Source organism: Lontra canadensis, unplaced genomic scaffold (genome assembly GCF_010015895.1).
Source record: "Lontra canadensis isolate GAN:19392208 unplaced genomic scaffold, GSC_riverotter_1.0 scaffold2203, whole genome shotgun sequence".
NCBI classification, from domain to species: Eukaryota; Metazoa; Chordata; class Mammalia; order Carnivora; family Mustelidae; genus Lontra; species Lontra canadensis.
Window position 1 is genome coordinate 1187 of NW_022633187.1, and position 5748 is coordinate 6934.

The window sequence follows — 5748 nt, forward strand, 5'->3', positions numbered from 1 at the left end:
AGATGTAAAGAGAGCTGGTGTTTTCGGGATTTTTCAGGTTTTTTGAGTAAGGCTTGGATGGCTGTGTATTTCCCCCAAGGGACTGCAGGTTCCAAGTTTGGGAGGGATTAGGCAATGGGCCTATACAAGTGGCACAGTGAAAGAACATTGCTAATGGACCATTTTGTGGGTGTCTGAATGGGTGAAATATGTACATTTAGCACTTTCTAAATTTGCCTAGATCTCAGATGTCACCATTAAATAAAAGCCCATGGTTCTTCAGAGTTACCTGGGGTAAATCGGGTCTTGGTCTTCTTCCTCCAAAAGATCATTATGACTTCCTACAAATAAAGAGAGACAGGGCCAATCACATTCAACAGAGCACCATTTATGCATTAAAATTAAATATCTGCTACAACTAGCACTGGGGCATAATTATCCTTAGTGGAGCAGAAGATAGTGTGAGAGAAATCCTCCAGGAGGCCTCAGGGAATGTCTTGGGAATGTGTCATGGTTTGCTTTCCTTAGCCATTGGGCATGAACTCCCTGATGTGGTCGGGCCATATAGAAAGAGTCTTGTGTATGGAGCGAAATGTGTGTTTTACCATTGATTCTGGGGAACATCTTACCTGAATTTTAAAAATTTACTGCAACCTTCTCACCTTCCCTTATCTCATGAGATGCTCTAGGCGTGAGGGTTTAAAGGCATTTTGACACAGAGACCATACTGATGGATAGAATCTGCAAATCCTCAAATCAAGAGGAATCTTTTGTGTAAAATCCTTTGTGCTACACAGACATAGGAGACATGCATTGGGAGGGGCAATGCCCAGGTTCAATTTTGCTTCAGGGAAACATCCAAGCCAGCTGATAGCAGAGAAGTTGATGTCCTGATACTCCAATGATGACTCACTGAAGGTAGCCAACATAGAGAACACAGACTGTGGGGATCAGAGCAGTCAAACCAGGGAAACAACCAGTCCAAAGATATAGGTAAGGCTGATGACATCTTTGGATGGGCATAAAAGTGCAACGACTTTATTTGGGCATGAAAACAAGAGCAGTGCAGATGAGGAGAAACATTTAATGGAAATCAGGAACGAAGACAGACACCTTGGCCTGTGTAGGACAAGTGAGTGTGAGTTGCACATCTGCCTTGAAGCCAGTGTCCTAACTTCTGTCAGAAGCCATAAATAGGGCCTGAGATGAGGAACAAAGGGCAGGTCCATGACTCACCTGATGTCTGTGCTGAAAAGTCTATCCTAGAGCCTGACTGACATCCCTATGTCTACTGAACTTCTACACAGGGATGAGACATCTCATTGTAACCAGAGTTTGGGATACCAAACATAGGGGGTCAACTTGGGAGTCCAGTTGGAGCTTTATCACCTTGACAATGGAGGACTTGCTAGTTAATAGCAGAGCAGAACAGATGTCCAGATCTTTAAATGAGTTGCTGTCAGCGCTCCTATAAGTTGCATGCTGGTCAGACGATTACGGAGGGGGTGAATCAGTCAAAGAGCATTCATCCAGTGAGTCCCCTTGGGCATCCTGCTCTTCCACTTCTGGAGCTTTATGCTGAGCCTGGTAGGGTGGGGAGATCTGAACATTAAAACAAGAAAAGGAGACACCCCAGCATCCTACTGGTTTTGATGGGAAGCTGAGATGCAGAGTCATAAGAAAGGAGCACAGCCATTATTGATGCAAAAACTATCCTCCTGCTTCATGAGCAGTGTGTGGCTGCTGTGGAGACAGTACAGATATCTAGAGAACAGAAGGATCTCAGGGTAGTGGCCAGAAAACAGAGTTTCTGAGCAACAAACTGAATGATTGTAGAATGGAAGTCATGGCTCACAGTAACCATGGAGAAGCCTAAAGATGGTTTCGACACTTTTGCATAAATGCTGTTGTTGTTACGTTCAGTGATCAAGTGAACACGACTTTTTTTTAAATTTCTTTTCATGTAACAGTATTCATTGTTTTTGCACCACACCCAGTGCTCCATGCAATACGTGCCCTCCCCAAAACCCACCACCTGGTTCCCTCAACCTCCCACCCCCCGCCCCTTCAAAACCCTCAGGTTGTTTTTTAGGGTCCATAGTCTCTCATAGTTCACCTCCCCTTCCAATTTTAAAAGGCATCCTCAACCTGGAGAGATCTTGTGTGTTCGGTGACTCTTTAACTACTGTGATAAGACGTGAATTTTTTTCTAGGTATTCTTTTGCTAGAATATATCCTCAATGTGGTAACACCAAAGAGGGAGAGACAGCTATGCCTGTCACTGTGGATTTACCAAAAGAAGACAACAGGGGAATGCAGAGAATCCCATTGACTAATCAATTCACCAAGTTCAACTGAATGCAGGTTAGTGAGATGGAGGGATCCATTAATGGAATTTAGCCATGTAACACAGTGAAGACACACATCATGATTAAAAGAGATACCTCCTGGTTGGAGAATGGATGAAATAGATATATTCATCAGTTTCTATTTTTTCATTGAAATGCAGTCCTTAAATTTAACCACTGAAATAGCAACCCACGATTCTTTCTTTTTATTATTTACATATAATATGTTATTTGTTTCAGTGGTACAGGTCTGTGAATCATCGGTCTTATACAATTCACAGCACTCACCATAGCACATACCCTCCCCAATGTCCATCACCCAGCCACCCCATCCCTCCCCCACCCCCAGCAACCCTCAGTTTGTTTCTTCAGATTAAGAGTCTCTTATGACAACCCATGAGTCTTTAGAGTTACCTGGGACATATCAGGTCTTGGTCTTCTTTCTCCTCACAATGGAATTGATTTTCTGTAAATAGATAGAGACTGTGTCAGTCATTAAGCAGAACCCTTTCAGTATAAAAGAATCCAGTGTCTAATGCTTCCCAGGCACTCAGATATGCTTAATGTGAGAACATGTTCAGTGAGAAGATTACATGAGGATGCCTGGTGTATTGCCTTGTGATAACTGCCTTGATTTCCCAGCCTTAGCCATTGGGTAGGAGATTATCATCCCAGTTTCCCATCTGAAGTCTGTGTGAACACTTTAACTTCTCTTTTTTTCACAGATTCTGGAGAGCCAGCCTCCCTGCATTCTAAATAGATTACTGCAGTATTCAGTCTTCTCTCCTCAGATAGCTGGGTTCCTGAAAGCTTAGTGGAATTTATACACCCAGACTGAACAGATGGAATTCAACTACAAACCCTCAAGTTAAAGTGAGTCTTTGGTGCTACACAGATCCATAGCCCAATTCCTTTGGGGGGGAAGGAAATGCCAAGGCACAGCTGTGCTGCTGGAAACACACAAAGAGCCTCTCAGTGGAGGCACTGATGGTGGGTTTTCAGACAACTGTTTAGGAAGACAAGCCAACCTAAAGGAGATAAAGAATGGGGCTAAGAAGACCAAAACCAGTTAACCCTGGACAAGAATGCCAGGTTGACTGTGGCAGGCATAGGTTCATAAAGGACCAGGCTCAGAGATGAAATGTACAGCTTATTAAGTGTGAGAAAAGAAATTTCATCCAGATTAGGTCTGACAGACAACTTCTCTGGTCATATTGCTGAGGCGAGTTGAGTTTGTGGTGCCTGACATGGGCCCAGCTACCGGACAAAGAAGCCAGGGTGACAGGTGATGCCCTGGGAGTAGGAAGAAAGGAAATGTCCCTGACCCACATATTGTCTGGGCTTAAAACTCAATCTTAGAGCCCAGTTCAGATCAATATGTATCTACGGGGCCTGCCCACTGGGATAACCTGTCTGGGCACAGCAGAGGTCTAGGGTATAAAGAACAGGAGATCTGTGTGGATATCCACTTGGAGCTTTATCACCTTGACAATGGAGTACTCACTGGCCTCTTCCAGAGAGGAACAGAATTCCAGGTCCTCAGGTGAGAAGATGGTGGCACTCCTTTAAGGCCAGTAGGAGTCAGACAGGTCGGGAAGCACTGAGTATGTCAAGTAGCATTCATCTGGAGAGTCCCATGAGGTGTCCTTCTCTACCACCCCTAGCAGCTGTCTGCTGAGCCTGCAGGGTGGGGACAACTGAACATTTCCTCAGAGGGATCTGAATCCTATGTCCTGTCTGGCTTTGATGGAAGGCAAAAGGGAGTGGTCCAGAAAGCAAAAAGGTTAACCCAGAAAAGAGAGGAACAACTCTTCTTGTGTTGGTGGGACAAGGTGTGTTTGTCACAGGGGTGGCAGATAGAAAGGACAATAAGTACTCAGTACACAAGCCGAATAGCAAGCTTGTGAAGGAAGAGATTGAATTCTCTCTGTGCCATCCAGCCACGACTAGCTACATACAGAGTCCCAGAATGGTGGCTTTCCCCCTTCATTCAAATGGCATTGAATTCTGCATATAGTGACCAAGTGCTGGCAGCTTTGGGAGCAGGTGATGGTCCCAGGTATCTCATGCCATAAAGATCCCTTTCTCTAAATATTGTGGCATGATAGAATATGTTTGTCTCCTTGCCATGATATTTTCATTCTATGAACACTGTCAATTGGTAAGTCCAACTGGCAGAAAGTAGACATGCATGTCTCTGTAAAGTAGACTGGGGACAAGGGGCATGCACAGCGATCCCTGAGATGTATTAGTTCAGCTGAGTCAGCTGACTGTGGGTTACTCAACTAGAGAAGTACTTCAGAAATGGGGAGCAATCCCAGTACCACAATGAAAACAGACTACGTTGTGAAAATGGATCATTTGTCATTGACCACATGGGTAATAGAGCTCTCTTCAGCACTTTCTGCTTTTCCCTGGATGCCACTTTGGAATTCACAGCCCCTAAGTATTCAGAATTACCTGGGGGCAACTGACTCCTGTTATTTCAGCCCATCCTGATCCATTTGCTTTTCTGCAAATAAACGAAGACAAAGTGACACCAAGCAGATTCCCCTTCACAAATGCCCACTTCTGTGTCCCATGTAGCACAGGACAGAAATCTAAACAGAGTAATTACAGGCAACTGTGAGACAAATCATCCTGGAGAGCTTAGGTAGGTCCTTGTAAGCAATCACTGGGATTGCTCTCTTGAGCCAATAAACAAATGTTCCTGATATGTCACGCCATCATCACAGCATCCTGCCTTGAGACTATGCAAAGAACAAATGATTCTCTTCCCCATGATTGGGGGAACTACCTGGCTACTTCCTAGAGTGTTGCTGCACTATTCAGGCTTTTTCCATCTGAAATGTTGTTGGTTAATTGTTTAGAGGAATCAAGCCATTGAGATTAAACCAAAAAATGGAATCTACACACCATCAAATCAGAATAATCTTCAAAGCCACAAAGAAACAGGGGCTGTTTATGGGTGAGGAAAGTTTCAGGATCCTGCCTTGCTCCAGAAAAAATACACTGCACGATAGCATGGATCCAGTTCTGATTCTCTGCTGATTTGAGAGAAGACAAACGGAGACACAGACTAAGTGAGGAGAGTGAACCAGGGTACTGACATCTCCACATATATAGAAAAGGCTGCCAGCTACCTTGGCAGGCACTGAAATTCAGGGATATGGCTTAAGAATGAAAATGAGGGGGGGAGGAGTCAAGATGGCGGAGAAGTAGCAGCTGAGACTACTTCAGGTTGCGGGAGATCAGCTAGATAGCTTATCTAAAGATTGCAAACACCTACAAATCCAACGGGAGATCGAAGAGAAGAAGAACAGCAATTCTAGAAACAGAAAATCAACCACTTGCTGAAAGGTAGGACTGGCGGAGAAGTGAATCCAAAGGGACGGGAAGACAGACCCCGGGGGGAGGGGCC

General features: G+C 44.5%; 1 pseudogene; it reads right to left on the reverse strand.

The window, feature by feature from the left end:
- Positions 1-268: 268 nt before the first annotated feature.
- Positions 269-4831, reverse strand: LOC116863676 (annotated as a pseudogene).
- Between the last annotated feature and the right edge of the window lie 917 nt (positions 4832-5748).